At 40.9% G+C, this 25,318-nt stretch overlaps 2 long non-coding RNA genes across 2 annotated transcripts in view; one reads left to right on the top strand and one right to left on the bottom strand.

Annotated features, from left to right (window-relative positions):
* On the top strand, positions 1 to 22,041 carry LOC132392658 (uncharacterized). The gene is made up of 4 exons (XR_009511608.1): positions 1 to 1,077; positions 10,382 to 10,491; positions 12,951 to 13,048; positions 21,724 to 22,041. It is a non-coding gene; the product is annotated as an uncharacterized LOC132392658 (long non-coding RNA).
* The window catches only part of LOC132392657 (uncharacterized), a 76,169-nt gene continuing 55,974 nt past the window's right edge, over positions 5,124 to 25,318 (bottom strand). The window contains exons 8-10 of the long non-coding RNA XR_009511605.1: positions 18,965 to 19,048; positions 18,788 to 18,874; positions 5,124 to 9,355 (exon numbers count right to left, since the gene is read on the bottom strand). This is a non-coding gene — a long non-coding RNA (uncharacterized LOC132392657). The remainder of the gene's footprint in view (positions 9,356 to 18,787; positions 18,875 to 18,964; positions 19,049 to 25,318) is intronic.

Below are 25,318 nucleotides of genomic sequence, written 5' to 3'. Positions count from 1 at the left end.
GGAGATTGTGCTATGTTAATCAAGCAAGGTATACCGTATAGAGTACTGGAGAAAGGAGACGATCAGGAATACATAGTGGTGGAAATATGGGAGAGAGGGGAGGGAGTGGTTATGATTAACTACTACAAACCATGTAAAAGGTTGGATTTGGACAGCCTACTAAGGATACAAGGACAAAACAGACATAAAGTAGTGTGGTGTGCAGATTTCAATGCTCACAGCACAATATGGGGGGATCCGATTACAGATTCAAATGGAACGGTAATTGAAGATTTGATGGAAGAAAGGGATTTGGTGTGTATGAATGATGGTAGAGGAACAAGGATAAACATAACAACAGGAACTGAGTCGGTATTAGATATTACGTTAGTGTCTAATGTCTTGGCTGGCATCAGTAACTAGGGAGTTTGGACTGCTTCAACAGTAGGCAACGATCACTACCCAGTTTTATGTTCAGTGGATGAAAGAGTTGAAATAAGACCAGGTGGGGGAGTCCCAAAGTGGGTGTTTGGAAAATCAGATTGGGGTAAGTTCCAGAGGTTAAGTGAAGAAGCATTGACAAAGATTGACATTTCTGGAGATATAGATGATTTAAACAGTCAGGTGACTTCAGCAATTATTATGGCAGCAGAAGGATCTATACCCAGGAGTAAAAATAGGATGAATAGAAAACTAGTGCCATGGTGGACAGAGGAATGTTGTCAGACTGTAAAAAAACAGAAATAGAGCATTCAGGCTAGTTAAAAGAACCCATAATATGTAGCATTTGATTCAATATAAGAAGGCACAGGCAGTGGTGAGAAGAACTATACATCAAACTAAAAGGGCAAGTTGGAGGAGTTTTTGCAACAAAATAGGAAGAACAACGCCTGTGGGAGAGGTATGGGGAATGATTAAGAGGATGGGGGGAGATGGAAGGGATTCGGAGTATCCAGTAATGATATCTGAGGAGGAAACAGCAGTCTTCAGCAGGAATAAGGCTGAGATCATGGCCAAGTCATTTGTAAAGATACATAGTTCAGAAAATTTGTCTGAAGAAGGGAGAAAGAAGGGAGAGAACAATGAGTCAATACCCAGGTTTGTTAAACTGATGAAAGAAACTGATGATATAATTGATGATCCATTTACTTTGGCAGAAATGGTGAGAGCAATAAAGAGATCGAGACCAACCTCACCAGGGAAAGATCTAATATGCTATGTTACGCTAAAAAATCTAGGAGAAGGAGCGCTCTTGAAGTTACTGCATTTTTACAACAGATTGTGGGAGGAGGGAAGATTACCAAGTGCATGGAAAGAAGCAGTAGTAATTCCAATAGGGAAACCTGGCAAGGATCCGTCAAAACCCACTAGCTACAGGCCAATAGCACTAACATCAAATATATGTAAGGTAATGGAAAGGATGATAACTGAAAGGTTATCATATGATCTTGAGAAGAGGGGAATGCTGGCAAGTTATCAGAGTGGTTTTAGGAAGGGAAGGAATTCCATGGTCTCAGTGATAAGGTTAGAGACTGAAATAAGAACGGCCCAGGCAAATGAAGAATCAGTAGCTGCAGTGTTTTTTGACATTGAAAAAGCCTATGATATGATGTGGAAGGAATGATTATAACTGCACAAGATGGGGGTTGGGGGGAGAGTTTTTAATTGGATTAAAGATTTTTTGTTTGGTAGAAAAATTCCAGTTCAGATTGGATCAGAATTATCAAAACAGTAAGTAGTGGGAAATGGCACACCTCAGGGTAGTGTGATTAGCCCGTTACTTTTCATCATTATGATCAATGATGTCTTCACAAAGGTACCAGTGGATATAGGTATGTCACTGTTTGCGGATGATGGGGCCTTGTGGAAAAGAGGCAGGAACACGGAGCATATAATCAGGAAACTACAAGGAGCAATTGATGAAGTGGTAGAGTGGGGTTATGATTGGGGATGTAGATTTTCAGTGGAAAAAACTCAAACTGTATTTTTTACTAGGAAAAGAATTGAAGTAGGGAAGAAGTTAAGGATGTATGGGATTGAATTAGAAAGAGTTGGATCATTTAAACTTCTGGGAGTTATATTTGATTCACGATTAACATGGGCAGACCATATCAGGAAAGTTGAGGAGAAATGTAAAAAAGTAATAAATGTGGTGAGATGTTTGACTGGTAGGGAATGGGGAGCAAGTTGTTCAGTATTACAGAGAATGTATGTGGCTTTAGTAAGATCTGTGTTGGATTATGGAAGTGTAGCATATGGATCAGCAGCCAGGTCTCTCATAAGGAAACTGGATGTGATTCAGGCTCAGGTTTTGAGAGAGTGCAGTGGGGCTTTTAAAACATCACCAGTATCAGCCCTGCAGGTAGAAATGGGAATAATGCCTTTGGAATTAAGAAGGATGCAATTGATGGCAAACTACTGGGCTAATTTGCAGGGACACAATGATTCTCACCCTGCTAAAGGAGTGTTGCAGGAGTCCTGGGAAAATGGGAGGTTTCAGAGGGAAAACTTTAGTCGGGTAGGGAATGATATTGCTAGATCACGTGGAGTGTTTGATCTAAGGATAAGTCCTTCAGTAGTTTATCCAGTTGTAGCTCCATGGAAGCTGGTATGGCCTGACGTAGACTGGCATTTGTTAGAGGTAAAAAGGAAAGGAAAGTATAAAACTGATTTGGTAAGTGCATTTAACTGTCATGTGATGGAAAAGTATAGTGATTATACTCAGGTCTATACAGATGGTGCTAAGGAACCTGAGACAGGAGTGACAGGGTTTGGGGTGGCTATACCAGCAAAAGCAATTGTAATCAGCAGAAGGACATCTGATAAGTTAGCGGTGTATACAGTGGAGATGATGGCAGTTGGTTGCGTTGTGTTGGGTGGAGAAAGCTAGACTAGTCAAAGCGTTGATATGCTCAGATTCATCCTCAGTTCTGGCAAGTTTAAGGTCTTCTCACTCAAACAGCCGGCAAGATGTACTTCATGAAGTCCTTCAGTCAGTCACAAGAGTTGCAAATCAGGGAGGTCAGGTTAAATTTCTATGGGTTCCAGCTCATGCAGGGCTGAAGGGCAATGAAAGGGTGGATGAGCTGGCAAAGAGGGCAATAAAGAAAGAAAATATAGAAATGCACATTAGTATCAGTAAAGCAAAGGTTAAGTGTGTAATATGGAAAAAAAAATAACCAAATGTGGCAAGAAAGATGGGACAGGGAGGGGAAAGGCAGGCATTTATATCAAATACAAAAAAGTGTTGCAGGTACTAGTGTAGGTAGTAGATACAGAAGAGAGGAAATTGTGTGGACTAGGTTAAGACTGGGGAACTGTGCACTAAACCAAACACTGAAATTGATAGGGAAACACCAGACGGGACTGTGTGAGGAATGTCAGGAAGAGGAGTCAGTAGAACATGTAATTCTGAGTTGAAGGAAGTATGGGATACAGAGAGAGATGATGAGAATTAATCTAAGGGAATTGGGGGTGCAGGAATTCACATTAAAAAGGGTTGCTGAGCATGGGTGAGAGAACACAGGTCAGGGTATTTTTAGCTTTCTTAAGGGGTACAGGGGCTTTATATAGGATATGATGGATAAACAGAAATAGGATACTAGGATGGGGAGGATAAAGTGTAGGTTAGGGTATGTGTGTGTGTACGATTGGGTGAAGGGATTTAGAATGTGAGTCTATCGCACACTCCGGAGCAGAAGATGGCGATAATGCACCATTAAGCTGGGTGCCATCCGCCGTAAAACAAGAGGGGGGGGGGGAGAAGAAGGGAGAAGAGGAGAGAGAGGGGAGAGAGAGAAACTTCGAGACTTTGGTGTGCAGAGGCTGGGGACCAGCTTGCTCCTAGTGAGGTATGACTGGGTAAATTCTGTTAATTAATTTAATTAACAGGAGTAGGTAATGAAGGCAGCAGTTAGGGCAGTCGAGTGCTCTGTCTGTAGTATGTGGGAAGTCAGGGACAGCACAATTGTCCCTGATGACTACACCTGTAAAAGGTGCATCCAGTTGCAGCTTCTGACAAACTGAGTTAGGGAACTGGAGCTGGAGCTAGATAAACTTTGGATCATTTGTGAGGCAGAGGCAGAAATAGACGGGAGTTTCAGGGAGATAGTCACCCCTAAAAGTCAGGAGGGAGGTAGCTGGGTGACTGTCAGGAGAGGGAAGGGGAATAGACAGGAAGAGCAGAGCACCCCTGTGGCCATTCCCATCAACAAAAAGTATACCTACCAGGGACAAGTTGTACTGGTCATGTCTCTGGCACCGAGTCTGGACCCTCAGCTCAGAAAGGAAGGAGGAAAAAGAGGGGAACAGTAGTGATAGGGGATTTGACAGTTAGGGGGACAGAAGAGATTCTATGGGAGATATTGAGAATCTCAGATGGTCTGTTGCCTCCCTGGTTCCAGGGTCCGCAATATCTCAGAGTTCTTGGTATTCTCAGGAGGGAGGGTGAGCAGCCAGATGTCATGGTCCATGTAGGGACCAATGATGTGGATAGGAAGGAGGAGGAGGTCCTATAAAGAGAGTTTAGGGAGTTGGGTGCAAAGTTGGACCAAGTTGGACAGGACATCCAGGGTTGCAATCTCAGGATCGCTACCAGTGCCACGTGCTAGTGAGGCTAGAAATAGGAAGATAATGCAGCTAAATATGTGGCTAAGGAGTTGGTGCTGGAGGGATGGTTTCATGTTTCTGGACAATTGGGCTTTGTTCCAGGGAAGGTAGGAAATGTTCTGACGGGACAGTTTGCACCTGAACTGGAGGGGGACTTGTGGGTAGATTTGCTAGTGCTCCTCCGGGGAGTTTAAAATAGATTTTCAGGGGGAGGGGAACCAGTGTTAGAACAGATAGTGAGGTGGAGGAGGATGAAGGTCATGCGAGGACTGCATATATAGGCAGAAATCAAAGGTTTGCACATGATAGAAATGTTCTCAGGTGCATCTATTTCAATGCAAGTAGTATTGTAGGTAAGGCAGATGAGTTTAGGGTGTGGATTGGCATGTGGGATTATGACATTATTGCTATTAGTGAGACTTGGTTATAGGGACTGGCATCTTAATTTTCCAGGGTTTTGTTGTTTCAGATGTGATAGAGGGGGGAGGGATGAAAGGGGGTGGAGTGGCATTACTAGTCAGGGAAAATATAACAGCTGTGTGTAGACAGGACAACCCGGAAGGCTTGTCTACAGAGGCCATATGGGTGGAGCGGAGGAACAAGAAAGGTGTGACCACACCAATAGGGTTGTACTATAGACCCGCCCAATAGTCAGAGAATTGGCAAATCTGTAGAGAGATAGCAGACCAATGTAAGAAACAGAAAGTTGTAATAGTAGGGGATTTTAACTTTCCACATATTGACTGGGACTCCCACACTGTGAAAGGGCTAGATGGCTTGGAGTTTATCAAATGTGTTCAGGAAAGTTTTCTAAATCAATATATAGAGGTACCTACAAGAAAGGATGCAACACTTGATCTCCTATTAGGGACAGACAGGTCAGGTGACAGGTATGTGTAGGCGAACATTTTGGGTCCAGTGACCATAATGTCATTAATTTAAAGTTAATTATGAATAAGGATAGGTCTGGTCCTTGAGTTGAGGTTCTAAATTGGAGAAGGGCCAATTTTGTTGAAATGAGAAAGGATCTAGGAAGTGTGGACCTGGATAAATTGTTTTCTCGCAAGAATGTGTTCAGTAAGTAGAAGGCCTTGAAAGGGGAAATTTTGAGAGTGCAGAGTTTGCATGTTCCTGCAGGATTAAAGGCAAAGTTAACAGGCACAGGGAACTTCGGTTTTCAAGGGATATTTGCGATCTGGTTAAGAAAAAGAGACGCGTATAGCAGGGAAAGGCAATAAGGACAAATGAGGTACTTGAAGAGTATAGAAAATGTAAGAAAATACTAAAGGAGGCAAAAAGAAGACATGAGGTTGCTTTGTTGGATAATGTGAACGTAAACCCAAAGGGTTTCTACAAGTATATTAAGAGTAAAAGGATAGTAAGGGACAAAATTGATCCCCTAGAAGATCAGAGTGGTCGTCTATGTGTGGAGCCTCATGAGATGGGGAGATCTTGAACAGTTTCTTTGCATCAGTATTTACTCAGGAAACTGGCATAGCATATATGGAAGGAAGGGAAACGAGCAGTAGTGTCATGGAACATACAGAGATTAAAGAGGAGGAGTCGCTTGCTGCCTTACAGCAAATAAAGGTAGATAAATCCCCTGGGCCTGACATGATATTTCCATGGACCTTGAGAGAGACTAATGTAAAAATTGCAGAGACTAACTGGCAGAAATATTTAAAATGTCCTTGGCCACAGGTGAAGTGCTGGAGGATTGGAGGGTAGCTCTTGTTGTTCCGTTGTTTAAAAAAGGCTCCAAAAGTAAACCAGGTAATTTCAGGCTGGTGAGCCTGACATCAGTAGTAGGTAAATTATTGGAAGGTGTTCTGAGAGATTGAATATACAAGTATTTGGACAGGCAAGGGCTGATTAAGTATAGTCAGCATGACTTTGTGTGTGGTAGATCATGTTTAATGAATCTTGTAGTTTTTTGAGGAGGTTACCAAGAAAGTAGATGAAGGTAAGGCTGTGGATGTTGTATACTTGGACTTTAGTAAGGCATTTGACAAGGTCCCACGTGGGTCCCTTCAGAAGGTTCAGACACTAGATATACATGGAAAGGTTGTAAACTGGGTTTGAAATTGGCTGTGTGGGAGAAGACAGAGTGGTAGTGGATGATTGCTTCACTAGAGGCCTGTGATTAGCGGTGTGCCTTGGGGATCTGTGCTGGGTCCATTGTTGTTTGTTGTTTATATCAATGATCTAGATGATAATGTGGTAAATTGTATCAGCAAATTTGCTAATGACACTAAGATTGGAGGCATTGTGAACAGCGAGGAAGGCTTTCAAAGCTTTCAGAGGGATCTGGACCAACTGGAAAAATGGGCCAGAAAATGGCAGGTGGAATTTAATGCAGACAAGTGTCCAGTGTTGCATTTTGGAAGGACAAATCAAAGCAGTACATACACAGTAAATGTTAAGGCACTTGAGGAGTGCAGAGGAGCAAGGGGATCTGGGAGTTCAGATACATAATTCCCTGAAAGTAGCGCTACAGGTAGACAGGGTGGTAAAGAAGGCTTTTGGCATCCTGGCATCATAAGTCAAAGTATTGAGTATAGGATTTGGGATGTTATGGTGAGGTTGTATAAGACATTGGTGAGGCCAAATTTGGAGTATTGTGTGCAGTTCTGGTCATCTGACTATAGGAAGGATATCAGTAAGACTGAAGGACTGCAGAGAAGATTTACTAGGATGTTGCCGGGTCTTCAGGAGTTGAGTTACAGAGAAAGATTGAACAGGTTAGGACTTTATTCCTTGAAGCATAGAAGAATGAGGGGGGCTTTGATAGAGGTTTACAAAATTATGAGGGGTATAGACAGTAAACGCGTGTAGGCTCTTTCCACTTAGATTAGGAGAGATAAATACAAGAGGACATGGCTTTAGGGTGAAAGGGGAAAAGTTTAGGAGGAACATTAGGGGAAACTTCTTCACTCAGAGTGGAACGAGCTGCCATCTGACGTGGTAAATGTGGGTTCACTCTTAAGTTTTAAGAATAAATTGGATAGATACATGGATGGGAAAGGGCTGGAGGGTTATAGACTGGGTGCAGGTCAATGGGACTAGCGGAATAACGTTTCAGCACAGACTAGAAGGGCCAAATTGTCTGTTTTCTGTGCTGTACTGTTCTATGGTTCTATTCAACTTGATGCTTTAGTTACAACAGGATTTACTTGCATCCAATAAAACAAAAACACATTCAGAAAATAAATGATATATTGATGGTATTGAAAGATAATCATTCCTTCCATGCTGATAAATATAGATGACACCACTTATGATTAATATCTCAGAAATGAAACAGCCACAGCAATACATGGACTCCAAGCAATGAATCAAAGTCAAAGAGGGAAAGGAAACAATTTGTCTCTAATCAATTTCTATCACTCCAGGTGCCTTCAATGTAGCACCCAGAGACCAGTGAGAAATGATGGTCTACAGAATTTGCATTTTGCTTCTGTGTCTGAATGTACATCCTCACATAAAGACTAAGTTTTATTACAATAAAAATTACATGCCATAAATATTCAAATGCATTCTTGTATCTTGACTTGCAACAAAGGATAATTTATTTTACTTGGATGAACTGAAATGTTCAAAGTCTGCATTAGAATTTCATTTTGCAAGCCTCCAATATAATCCATGATTTACAATGTAATGAAAGCTATCTATTTAAGGAGGAGGAAATAACTATTTGGCACACCTTGATGTCATGCAGAAATATAGCTCTAAATACATAATTCCATTAGTTGTGTCTTTCTAGTTTTGTTGTCTGCTTACCTGGGGAGGTGCAAATTCAAGTGTATTCTGTCACAGTCTGAAGCCATTAAATGCAATCATTCCTCCCCATTTCATTTTTAATGCCTACAGAACGCTCTGAAGTAGCTGGTGGAAATTCAACTCTATCTCCCAGTAAATTCAAATTGTTCCATAATATGGCTGTTGTCTTTTTAGCTTAATAGGTTATCTGGAAGAACTTTATTGTCATTGAAAATGCATCTCCGGTGCCCAGTCATGCTACTTCAACTAATGTGGAGGTAGTTTCACTCATGTAGCTTCTGACAATGTTCCCCAATTAAGTGGGGGGAAAAAATCCGGCTCGCTGGCAAAGGAGCTCGATTCTTTTTTTCTCTTCTTTTGTCAAATATTTTGGCAGAGAATAATTGAGTTGTGCTTTGTTTCAAATATAGTTTCTTCCTTCTCACAATGCCGGTTTCTCCCTCTTTCACTTCTCTGCTGACTTTTCCCATTGCATTGCTCTTAGAACAGTCAGTTGAAAGGATTTACCATCTATTTTGTGTTGAAATAGTTAGGATGCCAACGAGGACATGACCTTTGCAAAATATTCTGGCATGTGCAATTCTGCTTGTACAACAACAGACAATCCTTTGTTTTAAGTAAAAGTGAGTTCAGTGCAAAGCTTTTGTATATTCATTGTGTATTTATGCAAATGAAAATTTTGGACTTGCTCTCAGTTTATAGAGTAATACAGTCTAGACTTCCTGACTGGGAGGCCTCAGTCAGTCCGGATTGGGAGCAGCATCTCCAACACCATCACACTGAGCACGGGGTCTCCCAGGGCTGTGTGCTCAGTCCACTGCTGTTCACTCTGCTGACCCATGACTGTGATGCAACACACAGCTCGAACCACATCATCAAATTTGCCGATGACACGGCCGTGAAAGGTCTCATCAGCAAGAACAACGAGTCAGCATACAGAGAGGAGGTGCAGCGGCTAACGGACTGGTGCAGAGCCAATAACCTGTCTCTGAATGTAAACAAAACAAAGGAGATGGTTGTTGACTTCAGGAGGGCACAGAGTGACCACTCCCCGCTGAACATCGACAGCTCCTCAGTAGAGATCATTAAGAGCACCAAATTTCTTGGTATTCACCTGGTGGAGAATCTCACCTGGTCCCTTAACACCAGCTCCATAGCAAAGAAAGCCCAGCAGCGTCTTTACTTTCTGTGAAGGCTGAGGAAAGTCCATCTCCCACACCCCCCCCCCCCCCATCCTCATCACATTCTACAGAGGTTGTATTGAGAGTATCCTGAGCAGCTGCATCACTGCCTGGTTCCAAAATTGCACCATCTCAGATTGCAAGACCCTGCAGCGGATGGTGAGGTCAGCTGAGAAGATCATCGGGGTCTCTCTCCCCACCATTACAGACATTTTCTGTGTTGTTGTTAACGTAGTTCAGTGTAGGCTTTGTATTATTTCATGTAGCACCATGGTCCTGAAAAACGTTGTCTCGTTTTTACTGTGTACTGTACCAGCAATTATGGTCAAAATGACATTAAAATGTGACTTGACTTGAGAAACGGACCCAACTGGTATATGCCAACCATTGCATCCTCTCTGCTAGTCCCAGTTGCCAGCATTTGGCCCATAACCTTCCTTTCCATGTACCTATCTAAACATTGCAATTGTATTCACCTCAATCACTTCCTCTTGCAGCTTATTCCAGATACTCATTACCCTCTATGTAAAGAGGTTGCCTCTCAGGTCTCTTTTAAATCTCCTCCCTTTTATCTTGTGTTGGTCCCCTCTAGCTTTGGACTCCCTAACTGGCCAGCCACCTTTTCTATATTTATGATGACTTTCTAAACTTTTGTGAAGTCTCCTCTCATTTTTTGATGTCCCAAGGAATAAAGATCCAGCTCCCCTGAAACCCATGCAAGTTCCATGAAGTGAAGTTTCCCATCCAAATTCTACACGCGTCTGACCCTCTGATGTATGAAAGATTCTCAATGTGCAGTGCTTGAATTTGATGCCAGTAATTTTGGTCTATAGGTGCTTACCATCACTGCTATCGTAAGAGAGCATCCTCACATCAGCCATTATTGTCTGGTTTGGTGCATCATCCTCACACAAGGTTAAAAAAAACTACAACAAACTGTCAGGTTAGTAGAAAAACTCATTGGCTGCAATCTACCGTCGCTGTAGGATTTGTCTGTGACCTGATCAAAGAAACAGGCAGGAAAAGTCATTGCAGACACTAACCAGCCTGCAAACTACCTTTTCCAAAAGCTCCCTTCTGTAGGACTATTAAAACAAGAACTTCATGACATCTTAAAAGTCTTTTATTCCCCAGGCAGTTATCATTCACCCACCCATAACTGCCTTATCTATCACCTCAGTCACCACACTGTAATGTAAACACTTTACACTGTTTTTTATAATGCTGTTTACATTGTGGCTATATGCTGCTATTTATGTATTTAAGCACATTTTATTCCATATCTGTACTTTAAACTCTAACTTACTTTTTGTTTTTTCTGAATGTTGTTGTTGTTCGTTGCATGTCATGCCAACACACAACAGCAAGCTCTTAATACATGTACGTTGATGCTTCGCTCAGCCCAATCTTGCATGAACTTTTTTTTAAAGGATTTCCATGCCAACACCATATTTACTTGGGAATATATCACTGTTGCTTCATCTTGGTTGGGTCCTAATACTAACAGTACAGTGCAGAACCTATTCCGAAGGATTGTAGCTATTCAAAAAGCTGGTCCCTTACCATCATTTTAGGAGCAGTAAAGGGTGAGTAATAAATGATGGGCTTTTCACTAACACCCTCACCATGCAAGTGAAATCACATCATTTCTTAAAGCTAAAGTTCATCTACCTTCAATAGACTAAGTAGAGCAAGCTAACTTTAAATAGTTAGAACCACTTGTGATAATTAAGTTCTCCTGCTGAGTTGCTAATCAACATTAACAGAACACAACAAGTTCAAGTAATGTTACAAACATGCTAATGACCAGACAACACAAAGTTTGCTGTTTACACTTAGTTAAATGCTTCTGGGTTTGATCATCATGACCTTGCCATCTGATCACATCCAAGTTTTCACCCAGTGAGTTGCAGAACTATTCTATCAACTCGTTGAATACTGGCAAATTGTGTTAACTAGACAAAGTCAGGTGTTTTATTTATATTCCTAAACTTATACCGTTTCTACAAAAGCAGAAAACAGAGCCTCTCAAGCATTAAGATTACCACCAGAACCAGCACCTTAATTCCACTTTCCCACTCCGTTCTCAGAGACCTGCATTCATTCACTGTCTAAAAACCTATTGATTGAGACCTTGGCTACATGGAACAGTTGAGCAGTCACAGTCCCCTAAGGAAGAGAGCTCTAAAGATTTACAATCCTTTTCTTCTACTTGAGGAAAGTTTTAATTCCAGTACCAAATGATTGTCATGTTCCTAACTTTGGATTCTGCAATGCAAAGAAATAAAACTCTCAAATCTTCCCATAATAGAAAACATAGAAAACCTACAGCATAATACAGGCTTTTTGGCCCACAAAGTTGTGCCGAACATGTCCCTACTTTAGAAACTACTAAACTTACTCTATTTTTCTAAGCTCCATGTACCTATCCAAAAGTCTCTTAAAAGACCCTATTTTGTATACCTTTATGAGATTACCCCTAAAAATCATATCTAAACCATAGTACACTTAAGGAGGATAATTTATTATCTCAAGAATGGAAAAATAATTAAAGGATGTTCACTTAGACATACAGTACTGTACATGGTTAATGTTTTTTGAAGCTGTAAATCAACCTACTGAATTAAGCTCTTAATATCCTAATTTTACTCGATGTTATTCAAAACAATACTATTCCCGCATGAATAATAGGGATCTTTACATGTCACTCTCCAAGAGCATTAGTGTGTGTGGATAACAGCATGTAATTTTCATGCATTTCAATGAACAGGATTCTTCTTAGAATCCCCTCTCTGTGGCCATAGAGGACTTGACACAAGAGGGGTTTATGGTGTACCATGAATGGCATGCCTCTTCATATAACAGCCAGTTCTGGGCAGTGAGGATTTGTATACCCTTCAGGAATTACATGCTGATTAGGAAGCCCAGTTGGATCCCAACTCTATCTCTCAGCTGATTTGTTCATCAGGCACAACCAAGGATATAGGTGGATGAGGATAGACATACTCAAGGCATTGAACATCCTTTTTTTTTCAGCCAATCACACTCCAGTATAAATCTGAAAAAGCTGAGGAATTATTTTTTAGACACATTATTTGCTAAGGCAGTTTCAGTGTGAAACTAATGTCAAGCCTTTCATATAGAAATAAAATTAAATTGGAGAACTCCTCCAATGGGAACCTAATTGTTTCACAGATACCAATTGCACGCCTCCTCTTACTGGCTATAATCACAATTCTATAAGCTGTTTTGGTCTGGTAACCTGGTGCAGTTTAAGCCTGACATGATCATGTAAATTATGCAAAACAACAGATATGTTTCAATCATCTTCCCTCAGGCTTCTCTACTAGTATTTGTCCCTAGTGCATGTACAACTAATCCTTTGATTCTCTTTGCTTGCAGCTATCTTTCAGTCTAATGGACATGGAGATTTCTTTCTATTCACTGTGGCAAAGATTTTGCATAGTGGTCCAGAATCAATGATGCAGCAACCAAAAATGGTAAATTGGATTATTATTGTCACTTGTACAAAGCTACAATTTAAAAAAAAACTTGTCTTGCATACTGTTCATACAGATCAATTCATTATACTGGTAAAATAACAGAGTGCATAATAAAATGTTACAATACAGAGTAAGTGAAAGACAGTCGACAGTAAGGTGCAAGGTCACAATGAAGTAGATTGTGATGTCAACATTCCATCCTATTGCATCAAGGAGCCATTCAATTGTCAGTTGGGGTGGTATAGTAGCATATGGGTTGGCACAATAGCTTTACAGTGCCAGTGATCAACAATCGGGTTCAATCACTGCTGTTTTCTGTAAGCTACTTGTTCTATCTGTTCTTCCTTTCACTGCATAGATTTCCTCCCACATTCCAAAGACAAATGGAGGGTGCAACAATTTGATCTAAAACTAGTGTATTATGCCTAAACAATGGAGACTACAATGGGATGAGGGAGGATTTGACTGGTGTAGACTGGGAACACAGGCCAAGCAGTGGGACGGTTGAGGAACAGTGGAAGACTTTCAACGAGATTTTTCACACTGCTGAAAAAAAGTATATTCCAGTTAAAAGCAAGGACAGTAGGGTGAGGAGAGCCAGCCTTGGATAACTAAGGAAATAAAAGAAGGCATCAAACTAAAAGCTCATGCGTACAAAGTTGCCAGGAGTAGTAGGAAACTGGAAGATTGGGAAAACTTTAAAACCACTAAGTGAACAATAAAGGAAGGGAAGATGGATTATGAAAATAAACTAACACAAAACATAAAGATGGGTTAGTGGAAGTTCTCATAATTATATAAAGCAGAAAGGGGTGGTTAAAGTGAACATAGGTCCCTTGGAGGACAGGAAGGGGGAATTGATAATAGGTAAAGAAGAAATGGCTGAGATATGAATGACTAGTTTGTGCCGGTCTTCATGGTGGAGGACACATCTAACTTGCCAAACAGAGATGTTATGGATGCGATGGGAGGTGAGGACCTCAATACAATAGCTATCATTAAAGAGGTAGTGCTGAACAAACTTGTGGCCTGAAGATAGATAAATCCCCTGGTCCTGATGGAATGCATCCCAGGGTACTGAAAGAAATGGCATAAGTTATAACAGTGGCTTTGGTGACAATTTACCAAAATTCTCTGGATTCTGGACCGGTCCTGGCGGATTGGAAGATGGTGGATATCACACCACTGTGTAAAAGGCAGGTAACTATAGGCCAGTTAGTTTAATGTCTGTAGTTGGGAGAATGCTTGAAGCTATCATTAAAGAAGAAAGAGCAAGGCATCTGGAAAGAAATGGATCCATCAGGCAGATGCAGCATGGATTCAGCAAAGGCAGGTCCTGTTTGACAAACTTACTGGAGTTCTTTGAGGATATCACGAGCACAGTGGACAGAGGAGAACAGATGGACGTTACTTACTTGGATTTCCTGAAGACATTTGATAAAGTGCTGTATAGGAGACTTATCCATAAAATAAGATGCATAGAGTTGGGGGTGATGTATTAGCATGGATAGAGGATTGGTTAACTAATAAAGAGCAGAGAGTTGGGATACGCGGGTGTTGCTCTGGATGGCAATCAGTAGAGAGGGAAGTGCCACGGGGGTCAGCGCTGGGCTCACAACAGCTCACGATATACATTAATGATCTGGAAGAGGGGGCCGAGTGTAATGTATCTCATTTTCCTGATGATACTGAATTAAGTGGAAAAGGTAATTGTGCAGAAGATACAGAGAGTCTGCAGAGAGATATAGATTGGTTAAGTGAGTGGACAAAGGTCTGGCAGATGGAGTACAGTACGATGTTGGTAAATGCAAGGCCATCCACTTTGGATGTAAAAATGGAAGAGCAGATTATTATTCAAATGGTAAAAAAATTGCAGCATGCTGCTGTGCAGAAGGACTTGGATATCACAAAATGTTGGTTTGCAGGTGCAGCAGGCTATCAAGAAGGCAAATGGAATGTTGGCCTTCATTGCTAGAGGGATTGAACTTAAGAGCAGGGAGGTTATGTTGTTACTGTATAGGGTACTGAGGGTTGAGGGCACACCTGCAGTACTGTGTGGAGTTCTGGTCTCCTTACCTGAGGAAGGGTATACTGTCTTTGGAGGCAATGCAGAGGAGGGTCACCAGGTTGATTCGAGAGAGGAGGGAGTTAGACCATGAGGAGAGATTGAGTCACCTGGGATTGAGTACTTGCTGGAATTCAGAAGAATGAGAGGAAATCTTGTAGAAACATATAAAATTATGAAAGGGATAGGTAAGATAGAGGCAGGAAAGTTGTTTGCACTGGTAGGTGAGGCTAGACCTAGGGAACATAGCCTCAAGATTCAGAGTAGTAGATTTAGGACGGAGATAAGGAGGAACTGCTTTCCCTAGAGAATGGTGAATCTGTGGAATTCTCTGCCCAATGAAGCAGTGGAAACTACCTCAGTAAATGTATTTAAGACAAGGTTGGATAGATTTTTGCATAGTAGGGGAATTGAGGGTCATGGGGAAAAGGTAGGTGGGTGGAGATGAGTCCATGACTAGATCAGCCATGATTTTATTGAATGGCAGAGCAGGCTCAACGGGCCAGATGGCCTACTCCTGCTCTTACTACTTACATTTTTATGTTCATATGGTTAGGGTTGATGAGTAGTAGGCATGCTATGTTGGCTCCAGAAGTGTAGCAATACTTCATGGCTGCCCGGGCAAAATCTTTTGACAATGTTGGTCATTGACACAAAATGCTGCCTTACACTGAATGCATTGATGTTCTGATGTGCCTGTCACAAAAAAAAAGCTAATTGTTCTAACAGTGGGACAGAAGCTGCCTTGAGCTTGGTGGCACATGCTTGCAAACTTTTGTATCTTCTGCCCAATGGGAGGGAGAAAAGAGAGAATCTCCAGGGTGGGTAGAATCCTTGATTATGCTGGCTGCTTTACTGAGGCAGCGAGAAGTACAGACGGGCTGGTTTCCATGATGTGCTGAACTGTGTCTGTAATTCTGTTTTGTTTCTTGTGGTCATAGACAAAGCAGTTGCCATAGCAAACCATGATGCATTCCAACCTTTCAGACAGTGGAGTCACTTAGATCCTTTGAGATTTCTTCTTCATATGCTGTTTGCCAGGGCTAAGGGTTTTGTGAATTCTGAATTGGCTAATGAACCCCATTTGACTGTTGCACAGATGTGGTGAGATGGTTGACAAGCCAGGTAGGCGGCTGGGTATGACGTGGTGTGCCTCTTACTCTATTTATGTGTGTCCCTTACTCTATTTATGGGTCTCTTCAGCATGGAATTTTTATCATACATCCCAAAGAGGAGGAAGTATTCTAATGGATAGATAACTCAACTGTGGTTAACAAGAGAAGTCAAAGCCATCACGAAAACCAAAGGCAGGGCATATAATAGAGCAAAAATTGGTGGGAAGTTAGAGGAATGAGTAGCTTTTAAAAAGCAGCAGAAGGCAACTAAAAAAGCCGTTAAGAAGGTGAAGATGGAATACAAAAGTAAGCTAGCCAATGGTATTAGAGGATACCAAAGTTCTCCTCAGGTACAAAAAGTGTAAAAGAGAGCACCGCTGGAAAATGATGCTGGAGAGGTAGTAATGGGGACAATGAAATGGCGGATGAACTGAATAAGTCTTTTGCATCAGGCTTCATGGTGGAAGACACTAGCAGTAAGGTGGAAATTCTAGATGTCAGCTGACATGAAGAGTGTGATGTTACCATTACTAGAGAGAAAGGTCTTGAGAGACTGAAATGTCTAAAGGTGGATCAGTCACCTGAAACAGATGGTGTACAGTCCAGAGTTCAGAAAGAGGTGGCTGAAGAGATCGTGAAGGCATTAGTAATGATCTTTCAAGAATCACTGTATTTTGGAATGGTTCCGGAAGACTGGAAAATTACAAATGTCACTTCACTCTTCAAGAAGAGAGAGGGGCAGAAGAAAGAAAACTATAGGCCAGTTAGGCTGACCTCAGTGGTTGGGAAAATGTTGCAGTCAAATATTAAGGATGAGGTTTCAGGGTACTTTAAGTCACATGATAGAATAGGCCTTAGTCAGTATAGTTCCCTCAAGGGAAAATCTTGTCTGACAAATCTGTTGGAATTCTTCAAAGAAGTAATAAGCAGGATAGACAAAGGAAAATCAGTTGATGCTAGATTTTCAGAAGACTGTTGATTAGGTGCCACACAAAAGGCTGCTTAACAAGCTATGAGCCCCAGGGTATTACAGGAAAGATTCTAGCAAAGTCAAGCCAAGTCAAATCAAGTCACTTTTTATTGTCATTTCGACCATAACTACTGGTGCAGTACACAGTAAAAATGAGACAACACTTTTCAGGTCCATGGTGCTACATGAAACAATACAAAAACTACACTAAACTACGTAAAACAACACAAAAACTACAGACCTACCCAGGACTGCATAACGTTCACAAAACAGTGCAGGAATTACAATAAATAATAAACAAGACAATAGGCACAGTAGAGGACAGTAAGTTGGTGTCAGTCCAGACTGGGTAATGAGGAGTCTGATGGCTTGGGGGAAGAAACTGTTACAAAGATAAAGCAGTGGCAGTTTGGCAGGAAGCGAAGAGTGGGAATAAAGGGAGCCTTTTCTGATTGGCTGCCAGTGACTAGTGGTGTTCCAGAGGGGTCTGTATTGGAACCAATTCTTTTCAGGCTATATGACAATGATTATATGATGAGTGTTGGTGAGCTCTGGGCCTATTTTCACTGGAATTCAGAAGAACATCTAATTGAAACCTATTGAATGGTGAAAGGCCTTGTAGAGTGGATGTGAAGAGGATGTTTCCTATGGTGGGAGAGTCTAAGACCAGAGGACACAGCCTCTGAATAGAGGGATGTCCTTTTAGTATAGAGATGAGGAGGAATTTCTTTAGCCGGTGAATCTGTGGAATTCTTTTCCACAGTCATTTGTGTATATTTAAGACAGAGGTTGATAGAATTTTGATTGGTCAGGGCATGAAGAGATATAAGGAGAAGGCAGGAGTTTGGGGCTGAGAGGAAAAATGGGTCAGCCATGACTCGATGGGCTAAATAGCTTAATGCTGTTTCTATATCTTTTGGTCTTATGGTCTTAGTACCAACCCAGATGTCATTTCTCCAGTTTGAGTGATCAAGTGCCAAAGAGTTCTAGAGAATGGGGGGCGGGGGGGGGGGGTGGTGGATGTTGTGCTTCTTCGTGGAGACGTTGAATATACAGTATCTTTGAATCTTTTCCTCTGGTAATCTCACCCCCATGACAGAGCTCAGAGAAGAATGCCCTTTTCAGTAATTTGGTGTCCGGCAAAGAAACAATGTGCCCCACCCAATGTAGAGTATTGAGAGTAACAAGGGCATCATTGCTGGGATGTTGACCTAGCTTAACTGCTAACAGTGAGAAGGAGCAACTGAGACATTACAGAGAATTTGAAGGCCATGCTTTAACACCCTTGCGTAAATGGGTCCCACAACCTTAGACAACACCTGCCCTATCAGTGGTAGAGTTGCTTCTTGCAGTGAATTTGAAGAAATTTGCTAAAACCACTGTATGTTGTTGACAGCTTTCCAGTGGTTTAGTTTTTACTCTCCCTGTGACTAGAATATCAAGAAAGGTGGAACTATATTAGAAATAAAATTGGGAAGTACAACAGGAAGAGCAAAGACAGTAAAAAAAAATCCAAATAATTTTAAAATCCACCATAATATTCAGAGTAAAGTAAATGGTAAAGGAAAATTTTTAAAACCCCTCACCTTGCTTGGCTTCCAACCCCATTGTTACTGTCATCTTACTTTCATCCTTGGCATGGATTTGAAAAAAATACCTCAGCTAATGATTACCTGTGGAAAAGATCAAGTGCACTAATTTGGTTCCAATTTTATGACAACACTGCCAAGAGACATTTAAACGATTAACAGGGTGGTACTTACACTGGTGGTAATGAGGCTATAGATTTTAAAGCCATGTGTAAGCTGTTCTTGTGTTCAACTGAACTGTATGGACTGCAGCATTATCTGAAAACAAGTCCATTAGAAATGAACAGCTGAAAATACATCTTAAGAATTATCTTTATGTAATGAACCATGTAATGACATTCTTCCTCCTCCCTCAACTTTCAAATGTGCTTCCAATGTATGGTAAATTTTAAGCTTTATGTATACTGCACAAACTCAAATTATAAAATATATATTGTTCAGGGTAGTAACATTACAAGAGGGAATTTAGACAATGATCTGTTTTATTTTTTTCTATAAATTTCCTCTTAAATGAACATTTTTGTGGCATATACTTCCTAAAAAATTTCTCAATACTGAGAACTGGGAAAAAAATAATTGCCTGTCATGTGCTAATTCTTCTGTAACCATTTGCTTGAAGGTATTTATGATTGACCCAAAGTGATTCAACATCAAGTCAGTTTCTCTGCTCTGCAGGGAAGCAGAGGTTGGGAATTACTTTAGAAGCAGCAATCTAAATGCTTGATACTGTCACACACTATTAAGCAAGCATGCTAAGTGTTGTATATGGAGTACATTTGCATTTAAGCACAAACCAAATTAAACACCTTTCTTCAAACAAACTTTTATTCCAAACTTCCTGGTATACTTAATGCATTACTGTTACTTAAAATAAACAATCCATGGTAAAATACCTAAGAAATATTGTGCTGCAGGCAACACCAGGCGGGCAATTGGAATGAATCAATGAATCAGAATCATGTTCATTGTCATTGGCATAAGTTGTGAAATGTATTGTGAAATATATAAAATAACAATACAATATATTTAGCTATATATATATATATATATATATATAGAGAGAGAGAGAGAGAGAGAGAGAGAGAGAGAGTGCTATTGCACAGTACTGTAGTTATTTTATGTATTGCACTGCACTTCTGCTACTGCAAAAAAAAACATTTGTGAGTGATGATGATAAACCTGAATTTGATGTGGGTCTCTATTTAGGTTGAGAGTGGTAAGGGGGAAGGGAGAGGGTAGGGAACAGGAAGCACCAGAAAGACATTCCTGTAATGATCAATAAGCTGATTGTTTGGAATCAAATCACCTTTCCTGGTGTCTCAGGGCTGGATGTGTCTGCACCTGCACCACCACCCGCCCACCTTTGGTACTCCTTCTCCGCTATTTGTCCCACACCCTCCTGTGGTGCTCCATCCTCACCGTTCCTAATATCCTTTGCTCCAGCCAGATTTACAAACTCTCTTTCCACCCCACATTGACAAATACGGTACTGTCCAAAGTCCTGGAATAATTAATTCAGAAGAATTAACGCATGACAGGCACCTTAGGAATAGAGATGTGCTTAAGACAGTTGCACTATGCTGTATGAGATGTTTTTTTTAAAACAGCTTTTGGCTGAACCAACTAGAGGAATGGCAATTCTGGATTATGTGTTACATAATGATTGAGATTTAATTAGGAAGTTTAAGGTAAAAGAACGGTGAGGAGACATTGATCCAAAAATGACAGTTTTCACCCTAAAATTTGAGAAGGGAAAATCAGATGTATCAGTATTACAGTGCAGTGAAGGGAATTACAGAGGCCTGAGAGAGGAGCAGGCCAAAGTTGATTGGAAGCGGACACTAGCAGGGATGGTGGCAGAACAGCAATGGCTGGAGTTTCTGAGAACAATTTAGAAGATATGTTGGAAAGATATGTTGCAAAGATGGAGTTTTCTAAAGGGAGGATTAGGCAACGGTGACTGATAAGGGAAATCAAAGACAGCATTAAAACAAAAGAAAGGGCATGTAATATAGCAAAAATTAGTGGGAAGGTAGATGATTGGGAAACTTTTAAAAACAAATAGATGCCAATTTAAAAAGACATAAACAGAGAAAATTTGAAAAATGAAGGTAACATAGCCAATAATGTAAGAGGACTATGTAACAGTTTCTTCCCCTAAGCCATCAGACCCCTCAATACCCAGAGTCTGGACTGACACCACCTTACTGTCCTTTACTGTGCCTATTGCCTTGTTTATTATTTATTGTAATGTCTGCACTGTTCTGTGCACTTTATGCAGTCCTGCGTAGGTCTGTGGTCAAGCGTAGTTTTTGTGTTGTTTTACGTAGTTCAGTGTAGTTTTTGTATTGTTTCATGTAGCACCATGGTCCTGAAAAACATTGTCTCGTTTTTGCTGCGTACTATACCAGCAGTTATGGTCGAAATGACAATAAGAAGTGACTTGACTTGAGGATATAATAAGCTTTTTTCAGAGATAAAGAATAAATGAAAGACATGAGAGGATATCAGACCATTGAAAAATGACTCTGGAGAAATAGTAATGGGGGCAAAAAAATGGTGGGTGAACCTAAGTGTTTTTAGTCAGTCTTCACTGTGGAAGACACTAGCAGAATGCCAGAAATATGAGAGTGCCAGGGGACAGAAGTGAGTGCGATTGCTATCACTAAGGAGAAGGTGCTGGGGAAGCTGAAAGATCTGAAGGTAGGTAAGTCACCCAGACCAGATGGGCTGCACCCCAGGGTTCTGAAAGAGGTGGCGGAAGACATTGTGGAACATTAGTAATGATCTTTCAAGAATCACTAGATTCTGTAATGGATCTGGAGGACTGGAAAATTGCAAAAGCCACTCCAGTCTTTAAGAAGGGTGTGGTGAATTACGTGTGCCTGTCTGGACACGCCCCCTGCTGACTGCTCCTGTTGCTCCTCCCACAGACCCCTGTATAAAGGCGATCAGAGCCTGGGCCCGGCCCCTCAGTCTCCAGGATGTAGTATGGTGGTCACTCACTGCTGGTTCCTTCTTCCAGTCAATAAAAGCCGATATCTCACCTTTATGTCTCAGAGTGAGTTATTGATGGTGCATCAAAGGGAGGCTGGCAGAAGAAAGGAAATTATAGGCCAGTTAGTCTGACTTTAGTGGTGGGAAAGATGTTGGAGTCTTTTATTAAAGATGAGTTTTTGGGGTACTTGAAGGTGCATGATAAAACAATCCAAATTCAGCATTGTTTTCTAAAGTGGAAATCTTGCCTAACAAATCTGTTGGAATGCTTTGAGGAACAAACAGGCAGGATGGACAATGGAGAGTCAGGGGATGTTGTTTATTTGGATTTTCAGAAGGCCTTTGACAGGGTGCCACACATGATGCTGCTTAACACGATAACAGCCCATGGATTTACAGGAAAGATGCAAGCCTGGATAAAAAATTAGTTAACTGGCAGAAGCAAAGAGTGTGAATAAAAGGGGCTTTTTCTGGTTGGCTACTGGTGACTCGTGGTGTTCCCCAATGGTTGTGGTTGGGAACGCTTTGTTTCAGGTAATACGTTAATGTTTTGGATGGAACAATTGACGCTTTGTGGTCAAAGCACTTCCTCACAGTAGACACGAGTGCTACCAAGCAATATTCATCGAGGCAGCTCACCTTGGTGTTCTTGGGCACCAGTGTGATTGATGGTCTTTTGAAATAGATGAGAACCTCTAATTGTGACAGCGAGAGGTTGTCGAAGTCCTTGAACACTCCAGCCAGTTGGTCGGCATAGGTTTCCAGTCCTTGCCTTGCGAGAGTTCACTGTTTTGAAAGATGTTCTGACATTGGCTTCTGGGACAGAGTCCACAGAGTCACCAGATACTGTGAGGATTAGGAGTTAGGTCAGAGTGAGTGGAGATATTTAGCAAATTGGTATTGACAGTGTTGTGATGGTAATTAGCATTGAATAGATTCAGAAAGGATAAAGGCTGGGAAAAATGGTCTCATCAGATTAGTAACTCTGGAGAGGTTGAAGAGTCCAAAGTTATGACTCCTGGCCAAAGACATGGACATGGAAGTGAAACAAACAGCAGCGTTTAACAGAGAGATCAAGACATACAAGAATTAGGATGCTGCAAAAATGAGCTAATGGAGGAATTCACACGAAATGCTGGTGGAACACGGCAGGCCAGGCAGCATCTATAGGGAGAAGCACTGTCAACATTTCAGGCCAAGATCCTTCGTCAGGATCTCGGCCCCAAATGTTGACAGTGCTTCTCCCTACAGATGCTGCCTGGCCTGCTGTGATCCACCAGCATTTTGTGTGTGTTGCTTGAATTTCCAGCATCTGCAGATTTCCTCATGTTTGCTAATGGAGGAATTCTCTGGATTAGACAGAATCTTTGGAGGGAAATGGACAGTCTGCCTTTCAGATTGGAACCCACAAAATAGACCAAAAGAGTAAGTGGAGACGGTCATTATAAAGAGGAGAGGGGGAGGGGTGGGGTAAGAGCTCACAAATGATATGTGGATCCAGGTGAGGAGGGATTGATTAGCAGATGGAGTGAAGTGGAGACAGCTATAGAGGATGGGAGATGGTCCATGGAGGCAACAATGTACTGCAGATCATAGATTTTGATAAGAAAGGAAGGTAAAGAATAAAATCAAGTAAGAAAGGTAGGGGAAGTTGGATAGGGAACCCAGTGGGAGAAGTGTATAGGTGACGGGCGATCAGGGCGGGGTGTAAGAAACTGGGTGATAGGGTATTCAGGCAATGGAGGGGGGATGTGAGAGGACTTGGTTGATCAGAAGCAGAGAGAAAGGGGCAGAGGAGGAGCAGGCTACCTGAAAATAAAGAATTCAATGTTACTTCCATTACCCAGCAGAATATAAGGTGCTGTTCTTCTAGTTTGTACATTTTGTCAAACCTGGAATTCATTATACTGGAGATGCTGAGAAACTGAGGCTTCTGCATGGTATGTTGAAGGGATGGAAAAGATGGGATGGGGAGGAGGAGGTAGTGGTAAAAGGAAAGTAAAGGGAGCAGAGAGTCAGGTGGAAGGTTTTAGAATTTATCTTTGTTCTGTATCTGCTTATTAATTAACACCACAGCTTTCTAGCTTATGGGGATCAGCTTGATAAAAAAAACAATGTAGCTGTATTGAGAATCTCAAAAGGATATTAGTGAGGTATTCTCATAGATTAAACTCCATTAACAAATTGAGCTAAAGTCAATTTACAGGCAAAGCCAGAGGAAATAACCACTTCATTGATCAAATTACATTATCTTCCACAATGCCATTACGTTAAGAGATAAATGGAGAAGGAACAATTAGGTTTTTCTTTTGTGGAGTATTTTTGTAATGGAAATCTATTTCAAGTTATTAATCTGCATCTAAAGGGCAATGCATGGGCATAGCAGGTCTAAATGTAGCATGTATGATCAAAAAAGAAACAAATTAGTAAATGTTGAATTCAGAATTACACACCTCAGATGATTTGAGGATTTAAAGGTTTTGGAACTTAATCAAATACTGGGTTGAAAGAAAAAGAATAATCCCAAACTGTGGCTAATGGGATTTTTTTTGTGGATTGTCCGTGTTTCCCAGCAACAACAGGGACTCTAAAGCCAGTAAGCGAGTGATTCTATAATATAAACAGTCAAGCAGGTTAGTAGATATTTTAACCAGAGAAATCAGTATTTATAGGGCATATCTTCAACACAGTGATTGTTTTGTTCAGTCTTGTGATCAGGTCTTCATTTTACCCTTATTTATGGAAATTTAATCAGAATCCGGTTTAACATCACCGGCATACATCGTGAAGTATGTTGTTTTGCAACAGTATATTGCAGTACATAAAGAAAAAAAGCTATAAATTATGATAAGAAGTGTATATATAAAATAAGTCATGCAAAAGGGAGCACAAATAAATTAAAAAATAGTGAGGCAATACAAATGGGTTCATTGTTTCACTAACAATTCAGAAATCCGATGGGGGTGGGCAAGAAGCTGTTTCTAAAATGTTGAGCTTGTGCAGGCTCCTGTATCTCCTCCTTGATTGCGGCAATAAAAAGGTATGCTTGAAGTACTAGTATCAACACTAACATAACATCAGAAGAAAGCAGTAAAAGCAATCCTGAACTTAGTTTACTTATGAATTTGTAGAAAGTGGTTTTTATAGAGAAATGCAGAATAACCAAAAGAAAATAAAAGCTGTTTTAATTATAACTGTCAAATAAATCAAGAATATTAGCAAGACAAATCTCAAATAATTTTAAGTACACAGCTAAATGTTATTTAGTTTAAAGAAAACTGGCTCTGGATTCACTCAAATTTTGGCAGTCCCAAATTAACTTTCAGTTGCATGACAAAGGAAGATCTGACGGGTTGTGTAACAAATTGCTTCAGGCACTGCTAATGGCTATTTATTAGTTTGTTCTCAGAGATAACAGGAAAGTGCCAGACAGAAATTCCATCCATGAACATGAAGAGCATTAGATCAGCAATGCAGTGGACCAAGGGATATTCAACCTATCCAGAGGCAACAATGCCTGCATTTTAAGCC

Source organism: Hypanus sabinus, chromosome 4 (genome assembly GCF_030144855.1).
Source record: "Hypanus sabinus isolate sHypSab1 chromosome 4, sHypSab1.hap1, whole genome shotgun sequence".
Taxonomy (NCBI): Eukaryota; Metazoa; Chordata; class Chondrichthyes; order Myliobatiformes; family Dasyatidae; genus Hypanus; species Hypanus sabinus.
The sequence above is the reverse complement of the archived record's forward strand: the minus strand, read 5'-3'. Positions and strand labels throughout refer to the sequence as shown.